At 43.5% G+C, this 22516-nt stretch overlaps 1 protein-coding gene across 3 annotated transcripts in view; it reads left to right on the top strand.

Moving 5' to 3' along the window:
- The window catches only part of TBK1 (TANK binding kinase 1), a 3544425-nt gene that overhangs the window by 1660604 nt on the left and 1861305 nt on the right, over window positions 1-22516 (top strand). The gene's annotated exons all lie outside the window — the stretch shown is intronic.

Raw genomic sequence — 22516 nt, 5'->3', positions numbered from 1 at the left:
GCATATTCCTGGAGAGTCCACCGTACTAGTGGACAAGACTCATCAGGGCAATACCCATTCCTCATGAGTGGTCCTTGAATCCTTCAGTGGTGGAAGAGATCAATCTTTGCTAGGGCCAACCGAGCTGCAATCTGTTTGCTTTCTTTCTCAACCACAAATGCAGCCAGTATATTGCCCTGATTCCCTCAGACTGGAAATTCCCGGTGATGCTGTGGTTCACGGCTGGCCTCCAGGTCGCCTCTATGCCTATGCTCCTTTACCTCTCATTCCTCGAGTACTTCAGAGAGCTCGTTGCCTCAAGGCTACCTTGATCCTCATCGCTCCCTTTTGGCCTTGGCAGGTGTGGTTCCCCCTTCTATGGTTTCATTTGAAGTATTCCCCTTGTGTACTAGATCCCATTCCAGATCTGATTTCCCATCCCTCTCAGCTTCTGATTCCCAACCTCCAGACACTTTGTCTGATGGCATGGTTTGTCCACTTCCAGTAATCTTGAAACAGCCCAGGCTGGCTTCCCCTGTCAAGAACATTATTCTGGCCTCTCAGAAGGCTTCCACTAGAAAGGCTTATTCCAGTAAATGGAAAAGGTTCTCTAATTGGGCTAAGCAGCGCAACCTGGATCCCACTTCGGCATCCATTTCAGATATATTGCTCTTCTTGTCTTCGCTGTTTCAAGCTGGCTCTAGCTTCTCTACAATCAAAGTGCAGTTGGCGGCTATCTCCAACTTTCATGTTTGCGAGGAACCTACCTTTTACTATCACTTGTGTAAGGGATGTTTCTGCTCTGACCTCCTGTCAAGGATGCCCTCCCCCTTGGGACCTTTCCTTTCTGCTGCAGTCTCTTACACAGAGTCCTTTTGAGCCTGCTGCCATATGTGATATTAAATTCTTGTCATGGAAGATGGCTTTTCTAGTAGCCATAACTTTAGCTAAAAGAGTTTCAGAATTGCAGGCTCTTTCTATCAAACCTTTCATGGTTTTTCATAAAGACAGAGTGGCTCTGCGAACTAACCTTTTGTTTATGCCTAAGGTTGCCACTAAAGCTAACCTGAACCAGTTAATTCAATTGCCTGTTTTCTTCCTGAAATTTGATAATAAAGGGGAATATCTCTTGCATATGCTTCATGTGCATAGGCAGTTATGATTCTGCTTGGATAGAACAAAGGATTTCCGTAGGCCTGACCAACTGTTTGTGGCCTTCTCTCGTAACAGGAAGGGTCAGGCAGTTTCCAAAATAACTATTTCTTGTTGGATTTTCTTTCATTTCTTTTGCCCATTCATCCAAAGGCTTATCCTTAGCACAGCCAATCGGAGCTCATTCCACTAGGTCAGTGGCTACTTCATCTGCCTTTCTTGCCCCTCATTCCATAGATGACATTTGTGTGGCAGACAGTTGGTCTTCTCCTCACACTTTTGTCAATCACTGCAAGCTTGACATTATTTCCAGGAAAAGGGCTTCATTTGGCTCCACAGTTCTTCAGCATGTCCTTCCATGAGGCCGCCCAGGATTCAGGGTAGCTGGGGACTCTGACCTTAGAGTGAGCAATAGTGGCATAGATAACATCAGATAGAGTTATGTACTTACCATAACTTGGCATCTGTGTTATCCTATGTCAATATTCATCACTATCCCTCCCTCCTTCCCCCATCCTATGGGATCTAGAGAATGTGCAGATGTCCTGTCTGGTGGTCAAGGTCTTCCCTACCTACTTTCTAGCTTATGGCATACATGATCTGAGGGGGTTAGAGTGCAAGAAGGGATCATGGGAGTTGGAGGAGCTTGAGTCTAGAAGCTTTCTATAAAATTGCTGGCTCGGATCCGATGTTGGATCCAAGACCTAAGAGTGATGAATAGTGACATAGGATAATACAGATGCCAAGTTATGGTAAGTACATAGGTCTTTTTTTAATCTTCATTAATTTTATGTCACGAAAAAAAACAGAACTGTTTCAGAATGTTCCACAATACTGAGATGTGCTTTTCTGGTTTTATTATCTGCTGCATACATTTCTAGCTAGTTTCACTGTGTGTGAGGTATTAACTGAACATTTTCTACATTTGCTAAGCACCTGTTTGGGTTTTTTTGTTCTGATTTTTGGTGGCTTTGCAGATGCCCGCCCCTACTGTAAATTTGATCTGGGACATTCCTCTCAGTTTAATGTCATTACCTCATTCTGTCTAATACAGGGAGAACATTTGAGAAAGCCAACCCACTTAGTTCTTAACCTTGAGTTATCTTCTGCTCCTCCTTACTCCCTTTCCACTTTACAAAAAAAAAAAAAAAATGTCTAACCTTGTTTCCTACCTTTCCTGTAAGTAGTCTAATCCATTTACAGATTTGCTGTATCTAGGACTGTTTGTAAGCTTCTGAGCTCCTGGTGCCACATAACGTCTGCTCTTCAAATTTTCCCTTAGAACTAGCCAGATGTCCTTCAAGGATGCATCTGCAGTCCTAACAAATGGGTTGTCCTGTCCACAGGCAGCCCTTCGGTCGGCCGGATTCCAAAGTCTGGGTCTGGCCTCGGCTGATGTCGCTCTTCACCCGACGTCACAGCTGCAGTTCTTCGGGTATAAAGGTATCAGCCGACGGCATTTTCCTGTCTTTCTTGCCATGTGGCACCCGAAGCAGAAGCTGTTCGCAAGTGCCGGTCGGTCAGAACCAGAGATTACTACTACCGAAGACTTCTAAAAAGCTAAGTACCCCGTTGGGGACTCTTTCTTGCCTCAGCCGATGTCAGAAAAAGTGAATAACTGTTTAACTTGTGGGAAACAAATACCTCATAAAGATTTCCACTCTTACTGCCTACCTTGTTTAGGCCCAGACCACGACGTAGCAGCTTGTCTAGCCTGTGCTTCTTTCAATCGACGGACGCTTAGACGTCGGTCGGAATTTGCTGAGGATTTTTTCGGCTCCGCTTTTGCTTACAACATGCCATCGGAAACTCCGACTTCGCAATTATCTAAAAAGCGCAAGGAAAAGGACCGACACTCGCGGTCCGCGGTTTCAGCCGAAACCGCGGTTAAGTCAACCGCGAGTGTCTCGGTTTCGGCTGAAACCGAGTCCTCGGTCCTTCCTTCGGCCGAAGGCTTGCCTCCTACCGAGGCCTCATCCAGCATGGCTGAATCTGCTACTGAAATCCCACCTGCTCCTGCAGGTTCACAGGATTTATCTGATACTATTCCTTTAGATATATCTACTCCTGCACGTGGAGCTGCTAGGCCCCCTGCATCCATGTCAATTAAGGCTTTTGCCAGGGCTAAAGCAGCAAAATCAACCAAGAATGTGCCTGCTAAGACCCCCTCTCACAGGCCTAGCTCTAGTTCTGAAATGCTTAGTCTAGCAGAGGATCTTATTTCTTTGATCCGGGGATCCCAACCTCACCCTGACAGGGCCTCTCACCCACCTCCGGAGAAGAGGCCTAGAGCAGAGCCCCCTGAGCCAGTTTCTTCAGATTACTCCTCTGATGATTCAGAACATACAGACCCTCCAGAGGGCCCTTATTCTCCTTATGAGGACTCTGACGCAGAAGACTCCATTCCTTCTGCCTCTCCTCCTGAGGACTTTTCTTTTGGGGAAACCTTGCATGCTATGAGGGAACAATTTCAATGGCAGGGCCAGGATTTTTCAGACTCTAGGAAAAGGCTTAGGACCTTTTTGCATTTGCCACAGCATAGGCCTTTAGCCATTCCTCCGGTACTTACTGTTGTGGATGATGCATTTAATGATGTTTGTACTGCTCCTGAGTCACTTCCTCCGGCCCCTGCTAAGCCCGACAGGTACTACAGGGTTCCGGACACACATTATCATTTGTATAAGGCTCCTTTGGCAGATCCTGAAACCATATCACAGGGACCCAAGGCAGTAGCAGCTACCTCTACCAAAAACCCCCTCCCCTCTGAAAGGGAATCTAGGGCCTTAGAGAGATGGGGTAAAAAGGTTTACACTTCTGCTACCCTTTCAGCTAGGGCCTTAAACTGTCAATTCCACATGATTCAGTATCAGGAATTTATGTTAGATCAGTTAACTAAAAAACTGTCCTCGCCTGAACCATTAGACAAAAAATCTCTTCAGGAAATGGTACATAACATTCAGCAGGTCAGTAATCATTCCTTAAAATGCGGCTATGATGCACTGGAGGCTTCCTTTAGATCAGCTATGACTGGTACAGTGATCAGAAGGCATGCATGGTTAAAAGAGCAGTCATTACCAGACCATGTTAAATCAAAGCTTCTGGATGCTCCCATGGATAAGCTCAATTTGTTTGGCTCCCCTGCACAGCAGGTGCTGAAGAAGGTGGAAGAGAAAGCAAAATCTGTCCAGACAGTCAAGGATTTCTTACAGGTCCAGCCTCCAAGGTTTAGTAGGAACTGGCCTTCCAAGAATTGGTCCTTTCCAGACACCACCAGAGCACAGAGAGGCAGGAATAGGCGCCCAGGAGGCAGGGGTCAATCCAGAGGTGCCTACAGGGGACGTCAGTGGCAGCCTAACAACCAGCGAAGTACTGCCACAGATCCAGCCACTACCACTTCCACAGGACAATCACAGTGACTTGGCTCTGAGACCGCCTACCAGGGAACAACTAGAAGCACCCTTAGGCGGAAAGCTAGCCTTATTTTCGGAAAACTGGCATCACATCACTGGAGACAAATGGATTTTACAGACAATAGACCAAGGTTACAGGTTTCGCTTCCATACTCTTCCAAGGAAGAGAGGAATGCCAAACCTACCTCCAAATCAAAAGAAAAAAGCTCTAGAACAAATAGACCACTTGAAAAGGATGAGAGCTATAGAAAAGGTACCGTCTATGGAACAAGGGCAAGGATTTTACTCCAGACTTTTCCTGGTGCCAAGAAAAGAAAACCAATGGAGACCTATTCTCGACCTGTCCGCTCTAAACACATATCTCATTGTTCCAAAATTCAAAATGCTGACCCTACAGCAGCTTCTTCCCATGCTGGGCAAGGAGTCTTGGCTGGTAACTCTAGATCTCAAGGAGGCATACCTGCACGTCCCCATACGACCAAATTGCAGAAGATACCTCAGATTTCTTGCAGGATCAGAGCATTATCAATTCTCAGCATTGCCCTTTGGCTTATCTACTGCGCCCAGAGTATTCACGAAATGCCTGGCTTCAGTAATTGCTTATTGCAGGCTTCAGGGAATTCAAATTTACCCTTACCTGGACGACTGCCTGTTACAAGCGGACAACAAAAACAAATTAGAAAAAGATTTGAAAAAGGTCATTCATCTACTACAAGCCTTGGGATACACAGTCAATATAAAAAAGTCCAGGCTGATACCATCCCAAAGGATAATTTTCTTGGGTGCAGAACTGGACACATCAAATCAAATGGCATCCCTCAGCAGAAAAGCAGAAGCACCTTCCTCTCTATTTCATGGCACTATCAACGCAGAACCAGCTAACAGCAAGGAAAGTCCTGCAAGCCCTGGGTTACATGGCATCCTGCATAATATTGATTCCACATGCCAGACTACATATGAGGACGTTACAATGGTATCTAAGGAATTTATGGTCTCAGCACAAGCTCAGCCTGGAAACCCAAATTCCAATAATTCCATGCCTGAAGCAAGAATTCCAATGGTGGGCTCAGGCCTGTCAGTTGAACAAGGGACTGCCCTTCCACAGCCCGCAACCAAGCCAGACTATCACCACGGATGCCTCAGATCTCGGTTGGGGGGCACACATGCTGGACAAGTGCATACAAGGCTTATGGTCTCAAGACCAGCTGAACCTACACATAAATCAAAAGGAGATGCTGGCAGTAAAACTGGCAATTCAGACATTCAGACCGTTTCTTCGACAGGGTCAATTGCTGATAAGGACAGACAACACCACAGTTATGTGGTACATCAACAAGCAGGGAGGCACTCATTCATACCCTCTATGCCGGATGGCAATGGACCTCTGGAATGTGGCCCTGAGCTCCAACATTCAGTTACAGGCAATATTTGTACCAGGAAAAGAAAATATACTAGCAGACATCCTAAGCAGAACTACCACGGATGCCCACGAATGGAGGCTACATCCAGACATCTTCAAATCCATTACAAGGAAATGGGGTCTACCAGAAATAGACTTATTCGCATCCCCACACAACCACCAATTGAAAAAATTCTGCACAAGGGCATACCACCCTCTTGCTTGGAAGGTGGACTCCCTATCTTTCAGTTGGAAAAACCTGACAGCATATGCATTCCCACCTCTTCCTTTGATGCACAAGGTGCTATTGAAGATCAAAGAAGACCGGCCAAGGATCATCCTGATAGCTCCAGACTGGCCGAGGCAGCATTGGTACCTATTACTGAGGAGTATGTCTCGGGAACAAATATGGCCTCTGCCCCTAGTTCCCTTACTGCTAACACAGAACAACTTCAAAACCCTGCATCCAAATCTAAAAACGCTGCAGCTAGCTGCCTGGAACATTGCATAAGACAAAATAACCCAGATTTATCTCAAAGGGTTAAGGACATTATCTTGGAGGCTCGCAGACCCTCAACAATGAAAACTTATTCAGCAAAATGGAAAAGATATCTCATTTGGAGTGCAGCAAAAGGAGAAAATGTGTCACTGGTAAACATAGCTAACATCCTGGAATACTTGGCAGAACTTTTCCACAATGGCCTGTCCTATTCTTCCATTAAGATTCATGCATCAGCTATTTCAGCAGAGTACAACATGGATCCTCCAGTCTTCTCACATCCTCTACTCAGGCAGTTTCTGAGAGGAATTAAAAATGTAAAACCACCAAAGAAGCCACCATTGCCCGTTTGGGACTTGAACTTTGTGCTAGAAAAGTTGACACTCCCTCCTTTTGAGCCAGCAGCAACAACAGAATTACAGTACTTATCATGGAAAACTGCTTTCCTGCTTGCAATCACTTCAGCAAGAAGGGTTTCTGAATTACAGGCATTAATGGCAGTACAGCCCTTCCTTATCTTCCATCAAGATAGAGTGTCCATGAGAACTAATCCTACTTTTATGCCAAAGGTGGTCTCCAGGGTATCTTTAAACCAAGCTATTCACCTGCCTACATTCTTCCCCAATCCACAGAACAGGGGAGAAAGACTATTACATAATTTGGATGTACATAGACAATTGCGCTACTACCTGGACAGAACCAAGAGCAATAGAAAAACTGACCAGTTACTGGTAGCATATGCAACAGGAATGGAAGGAAAAGCAATTTCAAAACAGACAATCTCTAAGTGGATAAGAAATTGCATTAGATTTTGTTACTCTTACCATGGGAAGGCAACTCCAGACAACATCAGACCTCACTCCACAAGGGCTACAGCCACTACTACAGCTTTTTTACGAGGAGTGGCTACCAAAGACATTTTAGAGGCTGCTACTTGGAGCTCCGTGCATACATTTGCCAAGCATTATAATCTTCCCTTATACTCCAGATCCCGAGCAGGTTTTGCCACTGCTGTTTTGCAAGGGATCTTAACTACACCATAATCTTATTATTGTTACCTCCTCCCCCAGTTTGGCTATGGTATTCTACCCATTTGTTAGGACTGCAGATGCATCCTTGAAGGACATAGTACAGTTTTGTACCTACCATAAATGTAGATGTCCGTGAGGTATGCATCTGCAGTCAGGATTACCCTCCCTCCTTCCCCTCTGTGGTACTCCTAGGGTATTAGCCCATCTTCTAGCTAGCTGGGGGAATCTATTATGGTGTATTTGTTTGTATATATGTAAATACATGTTTATTATATTTGCTATCTGTTATTTGGAAACTTTTACATTTATCCAAATTTAGCCTGCCTAGAGGGCACCTGGCATCTGGGGCAAGAAACACTGAGGAAAATGGCGTCGGCTGATACCTTTATACCCGAAGAACTGCAGCTGTGACGTCTGGTGAAGAGCGACATCAGCCGAGGCCAGACCCAGACTTTGGAATCCGGCCGACCGAAGGGCTGTCTGTGGACAGGACAACCCATTTGTTAGGACTGCAGATGCATACCTCTCGGGCATCTACATTTATGGTAGGTACAAAACTGTACTTTTTTTAGTTTTAGCATTCAAATCTATTTCTTTAAGCTCAGCACTTGTTCAGAACTTGTTGTAAGCAGTAAATAAACTACAAATTACTACAGCACTCAACTTTCCCCACTTGTCTAGAGGAAACCAGGTTTTAGTACTTAATAAACAAGCATCTATCCAGGCATGTCTAAGGGTCAGCTCCCAGTGTTATCTTCTGTCTACCTGATGAATCTGGGCATCTCGGGGCAATGCAACAATTGCCTCATGTACACAGACAACCCTCTCCTCCTACCACCCAACACTACAACCTGTGAAAGATGCACTTATATAGCCAAACTGGAAGCAAAGCTCTCTTCACCCAAAACTGGACTAGACAGTCAAGAGGAGAGGATAAACACTTGCACCACACCATACTCCTCACATAGTCCCTCAAAACCTACACCACCAAAACACACACATAGAAACACAAAACACACACCTACATTTGCGGAGGCTCTCAATAAAAATCTGCCCAAGCAACAGGGACCTCCAAAGCAGAAACATAAACAACCTCCACCCTCCAACACAACCCAAATGACACATAGCCCACCAACTCAGTGTGCCACTCAACCAGAGCCCGTAAGGCATAACAGCATACCCAACACTCTAGTCACAGGTGACTCTATAGTCAGGCACACTGATGTTCCACTCACCAGGCTAAACAAGAAGAAAGTTACTGTCAGCTGCCTGTCGGGTGCCAGGATCCGTCACATAACACACGCACTCAGGTCACTCCACAACAAGTACAAATAAGACTGTCATTGTCCATGTTGGTGTGAATGACCTGAGATGTACCTCCCTGGACTACATGAAAAGAGACATGAAGGAGCTGTCCGATCTTGTAGCCCAGTCAGGTATGACCCTAGCCCTTAGTAGCATCCTGCCATCACCCAGAATGATACCACAGTACAAGGACAAAATGATTGACTTCAGTAATTGGCTAAGGTACTGGTGTCATTCTAAGGGGATCCAGTATCTGTCTGCCTGGGATGACATGATCGACAGACCACGATACATTTCCAGAGGTGGCTTGCACCTGTCGCACTTGGGATTCCGGATACTGGCTAAGGCTCTTGCCACCCCTATAGTGCCTTTTTTAGGTAAGGTTCAAATGACAAACTCACCACCATAATGGGTACAAGCAAGCAAAATCTGAGGGTAATGTCACTCAGTGCTAGAAGTCTAAACCTCAAAATGCACTCACTCGAGGCACTCCTTAAAATGGAGAACATCAACATCTGTGCAGTGACATAGACCTGTTTCAAGGCTTCATAGAGCACTCCTTCATTACCAGGCTATAATTCATACCACACCTTCCGGCCACCTAACCTGGACCGAAAAACTGAAGGCAGAGGCATGTCCATATTCATTAAGGATATCCACACCTCCAGGCTAGTTGCTCAGCATAATGCATCCGAGATTATCCAAGTGCAGCTAACTCTGGGCAAGACTGCAATCCAAATTGTAGCTTGCTACAGATCCCCCATCATGCCCCAGGATTCTCACTCCTCATTTCTTGATGCACTGGAAAATATTAGGGTACAACCTAACACCCTAATAATGGGCGATTTCAATTAACTCACCATTAACTGGGAAAACTACTCATGTACCAACTCTCTTGCTCAATGTTTTCTGGAATTCATAAGTTCCAACACCTTGGATCAACTTATCCACACCCCCACCAGGGGCAGCAATGTCCTAGACCTGGTCATTACCAACATGGGCAACCGGTGTTCAACACCAAAGGTCAATTCCTTGTTGGTCAGATCTGACCACAAGCTAATCACCCTAGACATCCACATCCCACCCCCACCCCCCATTAGGGAAACCACCGTAAAAAATGTCTCCAAAGCCAACTTCATGCTTCTTAAGACAGTAGTGGCAAGCTTCATGACACCCATGCAGATGGACAATAGAGGTACAACTACTGAATCCTACACAAATGCACTTTATAAGCACTTACACGAATGCATGGATCGTGCAATCCCTAACAGAACCAAGATGTTATCCCCCAAAAAAAGGAAGCCAATCTGGTGGTCCCCTGCCATAAACAAACTCTACAAGTGAAGAAAGAAACTGTTGCAAAAAAAGAGTAAAATACCATAATTGGAGGAACTCCCTGGTCAGCCTCAGCAAAAAGCTGAGATCCCTTATAAAATCCTCCAAAGCTAGTTACGAAAACAAAATCATCACTGATTCTAAAGACGACCATATAGCGATGTCAAGAATCTCAATGACAACACTCAGATCTGCTCTGAGTTACAGCGCAATGGCTATACATATACAGAACCAACTGATATTGCCAACATTGGCAGATAGGTTCAGTGCTAACTGTACCCCCCCCCCTCTCACCCCCTAAAGGGCTCATTTCTATACCGGAAGAATGCAAATTTCCTGTAATTATGGCTACACAGGTAAAAACACACACTCCAAAGCCAAGAACACAGCATCCATGGGACCTGACAACATCCCAGGCTGCGTTCTACACACTACAGAACGAACTGGCACCCCACCTAAGTACTATGTTTAATCATAGCCTCACCTCAGGCTTTGTGCCCACTGAATGGCGCACAGCGATGGTTATCCCACTCCACAAAGGGGGAGCCTCCACGGACCCCAGGAACTACTGCCCCATTACCCTGATGAGCCTGGTCTGCAAGGCTATGGAACGTATCTTCATGAAATTTATAAACAATGACACTGGTAATCTCCAAACTCTGGATCCCACCCAGTTCGGGTTTCTAAAAGGCAGATCATGTCTTCTAAACCTGATAGACTTCTTTGAAGTGGTCACCAAAGCTGTAGATGAGGGTAAGGTGATTCACACAGCCTGTCTAGATCTCGCCAAGGCTTTCGACACCATCCCACAATGTGGAGATAAACTCACTAAACTAGGTATAAATCCCTATGTCACAAGATGGGTTGCCAACTGGCTCACTGACAGAACCCACACTGTGAAAGGTGGAGACTCCAAATCTGACTTCAGACCAGTGACAAGTGGAGTACTACAGGGTTCAGTCCTGGATCCTCTCCTGTTTGGTATCTACCTCTCAGAAGTACAGGCTAGCACAGAAGGTCTTTGGCTAATGAAGTTCGCAGATGACTGCAAACTAGGAGCCATAATCGAAACTCCAAACGATGTGGACATCCTACAAAAGGGCCTCACTGAGACAGATGCCTGGTGTCAAAGCCATAGCCTCAAGCTCAGTGCCAAAAAGTGCATTGTCATCCCTTTTGCTAAAAACTCTGTACCCATAAACTGCCACATAGGCGGCAATCTACTTAACACCGAAAGTGTGATGAGACCTTGGGACACAGGTGGACAGTAGTCTCTCCTTTGATAATCACATTGCCACAGTAGTTAGGAAATACTTCTATGTGGCACACCTCATCACAAAAGGTTTCTCATCCAGGATAAAAGAGGTCATTGTTCCCCTCTACTCGTCACTCATTAGACCCATTATAGAGTACAATGCCCCTTTTGGTATGTACCTCACAAGACATCTACAACAACTATAAAGGCTGCAGAAATACCTCACAAAGAGGATTACCATCTTCAAATGGATGCCCTATGCAGACCGTAAAACTCCATCTTTACTCCATTGCATATTGCCTTCTCAAAGACTATCTCTGCCTAACATACAAAGCTATGTCAAACCCAGAGCTGTTGGACATGCTCCACTTAAAGAAATCCCAATCACCCCGAGCTGTATGCTCTAGGGACCTAAACCTTGTCACCACAATAAACAGAACATGCTGGAGGGATAGATTCCTGTCCCGAATTCCCAAACTCTGGAACAAACTACCTATCTATATCAAGCAAAGCTCATCATTAGCACTCTTCAAGAAAAATCTAGATGATTGGATGGGTGTTAGTAAATTCACACCAGGGAGCACTTCTGTGGCTCTGCTTGACAGGGGCACAGGAAAATAATTTTCATGGGTGGCGAAAGCCAGGGTGCCTTTTTGGCTAGGCTTATATAGCCCCTAGTGCCAATAGCCTAGTACCTACCTATGAACCAAAATAATATCCATAAATAAAGCCAACTTTTCTTGCATACCATACCAGTTATATCCTTAAATTTCCTGTTCCCTTATTTTCTTTGCCAGTGGTTCTAAATGTAATGCAAATAACAAAGGGGAGAGAGGGCAACCCCACTTGTTCTTCTGTTCAGACACAACTTATCAGAGAACAACCCTCTCACTTTGATTTTTGCCATGTATCCTCCTAATTAAACTTATTATTGTATCAGGAAATGCAAATGCTTCTATTGCCCTACTTATAAAATCCCAGTTTACTCTGTCATATGCTTTCTCTGCATCTAGACCCACCAACAACAGTATTTTCTTACATTCTACTTCTTTTTGGATCATCATTGTTCTGTTAATGTTGTCAAATATTTGCCTCCCCTCCACTAAACTACATTGATCCATATCTGTCACATTTTGCAACACCTTTGCCATTCTTTTAGCCATTATAGACATAAAGACTTTATTGTCATTATTTAAAACTGAAATGGGCTTATATGAAACTTGATCTGATGGGTCTTTTCCTTCTTTACGTATTACATTCACCACAGCTTTTTTCCAGGATGTTTATGCTTCTGCTCCTTTTAAAATTCTATTAAACATCACTTTCCAAATCTTTATCACTTTCTTCCCTCATAGCTTCCAAACTTCTACCGGAACACCATCTATTCCTGGAGACTTTCTTGCAGATTAAGTATACATCACAATTTTTATATCATCTTTAATTCATTATCCTTTTATCTTAGTAATTATTGACACATGATCTGGAATAGTTGGATGTGTGTCAGAGTTCCCAATTAAATGCACATGTTCCTGTGACATATCATTTCTCTCTTGTCCAGCCCAATTATTGTATCTTGGAGAATATGTAAATTCTCTCTCTGAGTTCCTACTATTAAGTTCACATTTTTCATACCAAATAGTTTCATAAATTTCTTCAGAAATCTACCCCTCTTTTGTTAAGTTTTCCCTTCTAGGTCCCCTAGATACATCTTCATTGTTGCAAATCAATTTCCAGTCCCCACCCATAAGTAATATTTATTGTTGTAAGCGGATTATTCTCCCAATTTAAACTCCATAACAGTTTTAAATGAAATATAAATATATGGCAAGCATAATCCTCATCCCTTGCTAGTAGCCCTTTACTACAACAAATCTGACATTATCTTTTCTTTCCCTCATCTGTCAAATTGTGGCTCCTCTAGCAATTAATGTAAATCCGTCTATTTTCCTTTGTCCCTGATATTCTGCTAAATGTCCATTCTGAAATCCTTTATAAAATTCATGTGCACAGTTCCTGTAGCATTTTGTGACATATGCACCCACTAATGTTTGACAGGTTGATCCTTTGTGCATTTATTTCTTATCATCAACACTGGAACCTATATAGATGATAAAAAAAGCGCACACACAACCAAATAAAACAACCACCACATAAAAATAAACCTATATAATAGTAAAACTGGTAAGTGCTTTTGCTGTATAAAATAGCTTCTTCAGACCAAAAGTGAAAACATACAACATCCACATTTAAATAGAATTGCATCGCTAACTATCATAAGAATCACATATTTAAAGATACAGGTACCTGATGTCTATAAAACATTAAACAAAATACATACCTCTAAAAAATGTATAAAAGAAAAAATTCTAAAAAATAAAGATATGTAAATGTGCAGAAATTGCTTCTTCCTCAAACCACTGGATTTTATAACCGGGCATATAGGGATATGTTCATATAATCCATGATCTTTATGGGACTGCGGTGAGATTATCCATCCAATCTCCCTTAACTCAGTCTTATTTTCTACATCCCTCATTCTAATGTCAGTCCCCACAACATCTATAGCTGTAAACTTAAAAGTGTGGTTAGCTCCAAATGTATTAGCATGCTTTGCTAGGGCATATGAATACAATAAAGGTCGTCTCTGACCCTTTCTTTAAACTTATGGTTTGTTTTGCCAACATAGAATGAAGAGCATACCTCACAAAAAGTGAGCTGCACCACATTGATAGTATTACAATCAGTTGAAGCAGAAAAATGAAACTCCTGCCCCATATCAGCATGATAAAAATGTTCCATCAATACTTAGAAAATCACAAACATTGCATTTTCTGCATCTATGGGTGCCTAAACTAAAATGCCTATTTTGATGCCTTTCCAGGTAAAAAAGTAAACTTTTCAAATTCTTCTTATTCTTGTAGTAGAACATAGGGCATCCCCAAACATCTCAGATATAGAAGGATCCATAAGTAAAATATGCCAATTTTTAAAAATGATGTTCCTAAGTTCATTTATGGCACTGCTGAAAGTGAGTGAACTCTCACTGTGCTGCCGACCCTAGTACATTGGAACCTATGTCATATTTTATAAGACTTTTTGTTTTAATGAAAACAAGAAAAAAACAGACACGAAGATCCATATCTGTCACATTTTGCAACACCTTTGCCATTCTTTTAGCCATTATAGACATAAAGACTATAACCTGTTAACATGATGTACATATTCAAATAATGAAGTTTAACCCTCCCAGTAGGAACATTTTTTTTCCAAATAGACAGCTACAAACACAGGCCTTAGCTTGTATAACCTGAACTTTAGGTTGGTTAAGATGAATGTTATTGTTTGTGCTTCTACTTACACTAATCTTTCTTTCCCTCCCAGATGTGAAAAACAACTTGCAAACTTTCAGAAAACTTTACATTTTAGCCTTGAAACAGTACCCTGTTTTTATTGCTCTGTTATTAACTTATCACCATGAAAATGTAAGAGAAAAAATATAATCCTCATCTACAGGCTTCTAAAGACAAGAAGAAACATTTATTGCTAAAGGAAATTTTTTTATCATATTCAGTGTTCTCTTGTTTATTTGTTTCCACTTAAAAACTTAGATTAAGCCAAGGGTCTTAATGCAGACATTCACGTATGCAAAAGTATGAGAAAACATATAATCTCTAGATGTTTTATGATCTGTGTACATTCGCACCCCATCACCTACCTCAACAACCCAAGATTACAGCCTTTTAAATTAAAGATGCTTTTTCTAGCCATTTTTCTGTTTTTGCATTGAAGGCATGCATTTCTTAATACTAAAAAGAAGAAAGAAAAAAGGAATCTGTTTACTTTATTATCTTCATCACATGCAAGAACAATTAAAAATGCTTTAGTATAAAACTTGCAATTTATATCATGAAAAGTTTCATAGAAATACTGTTTAACAGAAATCGTTTTACTTAGTTAACTTTTCCTTCCTGTCCCCCACCACGTCCTTCTACACATTAATAATATGAAGTGAGGCAAATGCTTTTAAATTCCCCAAGTTTAACAAAGTCACTAAAAGTCCACTCCTTCCACTTTTTCTAATTCGGCCTTATATCACAAGTGCAATTGATGTTTTACAGTCTTGGATTTATTCACTAATTTTCGAGTTGCATGTCTTTCTATTCATCTCCATCTCCCAAGTCCAGACAGTGGTTCAATTCCATGTTACTCATGATTCTTCTAGTCAACTCCTGTGCTTTTCTCTGTCTCAAAGCATTTTCCTTTAGAACAATAGAAAAGGTTTTACTGGCAAAGTCTCTCTGTGTGCTTTATTGTCAGAAGAATGAGAATCAGAGTCCCCTTCTGCTTGATGGCTCACTTTTTGTTGGACAAACTTTTGTATTTCTTCCTTAGCCCTGTCCTGCATCAAAAATGACTTTGATTCAACAGGAAAAAATATTCTGAAGACATTTGAATACAGCAGCTTTAATTTCACACCTACCTTTTGACATTCCCTGATTGCTGGAATCACTTTGTTTCTCTTCTGCCTGTTGTACAGTGAATAATCTTTTTCCACAAATACAGTAATGTCCAACATTTAATACTTTGCCCTTTTGCCACAGTTTTGTCAGGATCAACTCTTTCTGCTGATAGGTTTGCCTCTTTACTAATACAGTCTTGGCTCCTTTCTTATGGCCAGATTTGTAGCATACACATGTTGTGACCCTTCATTCAACAATTCCTGTTGTGGAATACCACTCCATTTGCTTATTTGTGCCTTCATAAAATTAATACAGTCTGTTCCTTCTAGTTTCTCTGGTACAGCAGAAAACCTCAGATTTTTCCGCCGTGCTGTGTCCTCCCAAGTCTACAATTTTTTGAAACATCTCTTCCTATGCAGTCTCATACTTAGCCAACCTTTTCTTCATTTCAGCCTCTGATTTTTGCAGTTTTATCAGCTCATCTGAATATCTCTGTAAAGCTTCTTTCATTTTTTCCAGCCTTTCGTTATTTGAATTGATATAGTCTTTTATTGTTTCATATATTTTAATCAGCTCTGAGCACATTTGACTTATGTTTTTTCTGAATTACTCGAAGCCATGTCCTGCACCAAAGCTGGAACTTGAACTGCTTTTTGCTGAATAGCTGCAGGATTCTTCCCAGTCTTTTTTTTTTCAGGCTCTCATAGTTTCTTCTTTGCTGGCATCCAGGCAGTGAACTTACTAGGCAGTAACTTCATTTACTAAAAGTGACAGAGTTCCTGGCCCTTGTCTTTGTTTCTTTTTTCACACTGAAGTTAAGCTGTTGGTCAGTGTGCAGCCATCTTGGAAAGTCAACAAGTATATATTTGTAACACTCGATGTTCTTCGTGTTTCACTGTTGCAGTCATCACACTTGAGTTATCCTGCCAGGGGCACCCCTCAGTCGGCCTGAATACCAGAGGCTTAGTATTACTGTGCTGGTTGCTGTCACTCCAGGACTGACGTCAGGTTGTCACTGGTAAAAAAAATCAGGCAGCCAACGCCATTACATCAGTCTTTCTTGCCGAGGAGCCCAAAGCAGAAGTAGTTCACACGAGTTCTGGTCAGCCGCTACCTGAGTTTTGCTTCCGAATTGAAGTTGAAGCCTTCTAAAGCTAAATACCCTGTTGGGGATCCTTTTTTCTTGCTCTAACCGATGTCAGAAAAAGTTAACAATTGTCTCGCCTGTGGAAAGCAAATACCACACCGAGACTTCCATTCTTACTGCGTTACCTGTTTAGGCCCAGGCCACGATGTACCTCACTTTTGTGCTTTGTTCAACGCCAGAACTATACGTCGTCGGGCCCTTGTTGTAGCTAAATATTTTTGCTCTCAATCCCTGTATTCCGATATGGCTTTGGTAACCCATCCGACTACCAATCTTCTGAAAAAACATAAGGATAAAGACAGAGACAGACCACACAGGTCCAAAACTGCCGATGACGCTTCCATTAGGCTAGTCATCAGTTCTCCTGTCCTCAGTGAGGTGCTTTCGCAGCCCCTGATGCCCACTTCTGTGGATTCGCAGGCCACTACCGAGACCCGTTTGGAGTCCGGTATGCCACAAGACACTTCTTTGACTATGGATCCTGCAGATGTCTCTACCTTGGATGTGTCCGGACCCGCTGAGCAGGCACCGGCTTCCGAGGAAGTTCTTCGTACTACCAGTACTCGACACAACCAACAACTTCTTTCACATCTTCGGTTCTTTCTAAAACTACTAAGTTTCTAAGGCCCAGGGTATGAACTATGCCTAAATAAATAACCAAAACTTAGGCACCTGCTTCCATGCCTCAATCTCCAATGCTTAAAATGGCTGAAGACATTATTAGGGGAAGCCAGCCTATCCCTTCCAAAAGAAAAAAAGACTTGTCCCCAGCAGTTTTATCTGACCAGGAGTCCGATGACTCTGCGGTTTCTGAATATGAAGACATGCAACCTCTATCTGCTTATGAGGATTCAGATGCAGAGGAATCCATTGCTTCTGCCTCTCCTCCAGAGGATTTTTCATTTAGTGAAACCTTACATACTTTAAGGGAGCATTTCCATTGGGAATGTCAGGACTATCCTCAGTCCAAAAAGAGACTAAGGGAATTCTTAGATTTACCACAGCACAGACCTTTAGCCATTCCTCCTGTCTTGGATCTTGTGGATGATGTCTTTATGGAATCCAGTTTGACTCTTGACACCCTTCCTCCTGCTCCCAGGAAACCTGACAGGTATTACAGAGTCCCTGACTCTCTCAAATTCCTTTTCAAATATCCTACTGCTGACCCAGAGGTCAACTCCCAAGGACCTAAAGGAATTAAAGCAACTACAGCTAAGAATCCCACCCCTTCGGACAGGGATTCCCGAGCTTTAGACAGATGGTGTATAAAAGTATACACCTCTGCAACTCTTGCCATTAGGGCACTAAATTGTCAGTTCCACATGCTGAAATACCAGCAACATACCATGGAACTCCTCAAACAAAAAATATCTACCTTTCCTGTTTGTGCAGAAAATAAAGAATTACAAGAGCTTATGCATTCTGCAAGCCAAGTTACTAAACACACCTTGCAATGTGTCTTTAACGCCCTAGAAGCATCTTGCAGGGCAGCAGTCACTGGTTCTGTACTTAGAAGGCATGCTTGGCTTAAGGAACAGACCTTGCCAGACCATGTTAAATCAGTACTATTGGACGCACCATTGAACAAAGACAATTTGTTTGGCACCAAGGCAGAAGAGGTCTTAAAAAAGATGGAAGAAAAGCTAAATCTATGCAGACAGCTAAAGACTTCTTACAGGTCCAGCCTCTGAGGTTCAGTAGGCATTGCCCCTCCAAGCACTGGTCCTTTCCGGCCCCCTCCAGGCCAGCTCGGCCAAGGGGAAGCAGACCCCCCCCCCCCGATAGCAGTCCCAGGGAATGCAGAGATCTAAGCAATGGAGTTCCTCCACTTCAAAAATATGGAGTGTTAAGCCACCCCCTTATGGAAAGAACTCGCAATGACTTTACATCTCCACCCCTTACCTCTGCTCAACTGCGTGTGCCCCTAGGAGGAAAACTGTCCTCCCATGCAGACAACTGGGCCTCTATTACCAACGATCGATGGGTCCTCAACATAGTGTCCCAGGTATACAAATTTTACTTCCACACTCTGTGAACCCCAGAAGGGTTCCCAGATCTTTCTCCAAACCAGTGGGCAGAGGCCAAAAAACAAGTCCATTCCCTGCTCTCCATGAGGGCAATACAGCCTGTTCCTGCAGACCAGATATGCCAAGGTTTCTACTCCAGGCTTTTCCTGGTACCCAGAAAAGAGGGCACCTGGTGCCCAATCCTCTATCTCTTAATTCTGAACACCTTCCTGGTGATACCAAAATTCAAAATGCTCACCCTCCAGCAGCTTCTTCCTATGCTTTCCAAGGATGCTTGGTTAGCCACCCTAGACTTAAAAGAGGCCTACCTACACATCCCAATCAGGGAATCTTCAGGAAATGTCTACATTTCAGGGCAGGATCTATGCACTTTCAGTTTTCTGCGCCTCCCTTTGGCTTATCCACTGCTCCCAGAGTTTTCACAAAATGCTTGGCTCCAGCCATTGCTTTTTGCAGACAAAGAAATATTCAGATTTACCCCTACTTAGATGACTGCCTGATTCAGACAGACAGGAAAAGCTGTTACAGCACCTGACCTTTGTAAAGGACCTAGTGACATCCCTGGGGTATACTATAAATGAAAAGAAATCAAAACTAGTCCCCACACAAAAAAAAGTATTCCTGGGAGCGAGCCTGGACACAGCATCCCAGATGACATTCCTTACTCTAGAAAAACAAGCCTACCTGACAGGATACTTCTCTCAACTAGCCACCAGAACCCAGTTGACCCCAAGGAAAATCCTGCAAGCTCTAGGGTTCATGGCCTCCTGCATTCTACTCATTCCATATGCCAGACTGCATATGAGGAAACTACAATGGTACCTAAGAAGCCTTTGGTGTCAACACTCTCAAGACCTGGAAACTATTATACCCTGTCTAAGGAAAGATTTTCTTTGGTGGGCAGCAGCATGCTACCACAACAAGGGTCTTTCCTTCTCACAACCCCATGCCGCCCAGACCCTCACCACAGATGCATCAGATTATGCTTGGGGTGCACACCTGGACGGCAGGTGCATTCAGGGCCATTGTAGCCCAAATCAAGTCGTCTGCACATCACCCAAAAAGAGATGCTAGCTGTTAAGCATGCTCTGACAGCTTTCAGACTCCTACTTTCCCCGGGGCCTCTAATGATCAAAACAGACAACACCACAGTGATGTGGTATATCAACAAGCAGGGAGGAACTCACTCTTATCCTCTCTGCAGAGTCGCCGTGACCCTTTGGCACATGGCTTCAGCCGTGCAAATTCACCTGCTAGCACAATTCCTGCCAGGCTCCCTAAACTCTCTGACAGACAACTTGAGCAGAAACCTGCTAGACCACAGAACCTTCAACTGTGTAACCCAGAAATGGGGCACTCTGAAGGTGGACCCCTTTGCCTCCCACAACAATCACCAGCTTAGCAAATTCTGCACCAGAGAACCTCACAGAAGGGCCTGGAAAGGGGTTGCTCTATCCTTCCAATGGGTAAACCTCTTGGTCTATGCATTTCCCCCTCTACCACTAATTTCAAGGGTACTGCTCAAAATAAGGGAGGAAAAACTAAGGGCAATTTTGATTGCCCCAGACTGGCCACACCAGCACTGGTACCCACTGCTGCGCAGCCTGTCACCATGGCATCTACCTCAGATCCTAACACTCCTGACCCAGAAGAATGGAGAATTCATGCATCCACAATTGCAGAACCTGAACCTGGCAGCCTGGCTTATTCCCTGACCTCTTCTTCAGCTGCCAGCCTAAGCAAACAAGTCCTGGATGTTATACGTGAGACCCCAGCACTAGAAAATCCTATGCTGACAAGTGGAAAAGGTTTTGCACCTGGATCCAGGCTAAAGGAGCTGAAACAGCACAGCCCTCCCTAACTCTCATCTTGGATTACCTAGCAGACCTATTACACAAGGGCCTATCCTTCTCTTCTATTAAAATTCATGCCTCTGCCATCTCTGCTCATTACAGCACAGAGCCACCTCTCTTCTCACACCCTCTCAAACAGTTCCTAAGAAGGGATAACAATTTAAGGCCACCCAGAAGAGCTCCTACCCCAGTTTGGGACCTTAACTTTGTAGTGGAAAAGCTCACCCTACCCCCGTTTGAGCCTGCAGCTTCAGCAGAGTTAAAATTCTTCTTTTGGAAAACAGCCTTGCTTCTGACCATCACTTCAGCTAGAAGAGTTTCAGAGCTATAAACACTCATGGCTGTAGAGCCCTTCATCATTTTCAGTGCTGACAGAGTCTCCCTCATGACTAACCCAACTTTCATGTCTAAAGTGGTGTCCATTGTGGCTCTCAACCAATCAATTAATTTGCCCACCTTTCTCCCTTACCCACAAAACAAGGGAGAAAGAATTCTGCATTCCCTAGATGTGCACAGACAGCTCAGATTCTACCTGGATAGGACTAAATCTTTTAGGAAAACTGACCAATTGCTAGAGAGCTTTGCAGCAGGGGCAGAGGGCAAGGCCATGTCCAAACAATCTCCAAATGGATAGCATACTGCATCCATTTCTGCTACAAACACCACGGGAAACCACCCCCTAAAGGGGTCAGGATGCATTCCACCAGGGCAACCTCCACCTCTGCAGCTTTTCTTAGAGGGGTCCCCACCAGGGACATCCTGGAGGCTGCAACATGGACTTCTGTTTATACCTTCACCAAGCATTACCACCTGCCTATCTTCTCCAAATCCAGGGCAGGCTTTGCAACCACAGTCTTGTAGGGCATCCTAGCCAGCACCCAGTATTCTTGAATGCTTCCACCTTTTTTTTCAGCTTTGGGAATCAACCCAAGTGTGATGACTGCAACAGTGAAACATGAAGAACATAGTACAGTTGTGTACACTTACCATAAATGTAGATGTTCGAGTGTATTCACTGTTGCAGTCCTGGTTTCCCACCCTCCAGCCCCCTTGTCTCTCTTGCTCTCTCTCTTCCTCTCTCTCTTCCTCACTCCTTACAGGGAATTTTTGATATTTATTTTCTACTGGTGGTGTTCTTCCACCATAACCTAGCTCCGTATTTGGGGGCTTGTGACAGTTGGGGCAAGAAAAACTGATGTAATGGTATCAGCTGCCTGATTTTATACAACTGACGACCTGACATCAGTCCTGGAGTGACAACAACCAATGCAGAAATATTAAGCCTCTGGTATTCGGGCCGACTGAGGGCTACCCCTGGCAGGATAACCCAAGTGTGATGACTGCAACAGTGAATACACTTGAACATCTACATTTGAGTTAAGTGTACACAACTGTACTTTAGCAGTAGGGGTGCCAGATTTTCATTGTTTTTTTCTTGCTTAGCAAGCTCAAATGACAGTGAAGAGAGCAGTTAGATATGGGAAAAGAGTACAGTTATGTAGACTGTAGGAGACATTGCAGTGAGTATCATGGCCACACTCTGTCCCTGTCCTCAAGTACTAGAACTTCCAGAAACAAGTTGTTAACTGCTTACTTGTGGAGAGAATAAATCCAACTTTGGGACTCATCAAGGGATGTCTTCAAATTTTAATGGATATGGCAAT

This window comes from Protopterus annectens, chromosome 11.part0 (assembly GCF_019279795.1).
Source record: "Protopterus annectens isolate FY-2018-M chromosome 11.part0, PAN1.0, whole genome shotgun sequence".
NCBI lineage: Eukaryota > Metazoa > Chordata > Ceratodontiformes > Protopteridae > Protopterus > Protopterus annectens.
Note: the sequence above shows the minus strand (reverse complement) of the source record. Positions and strands in the feature narration are given on the sequence as shown.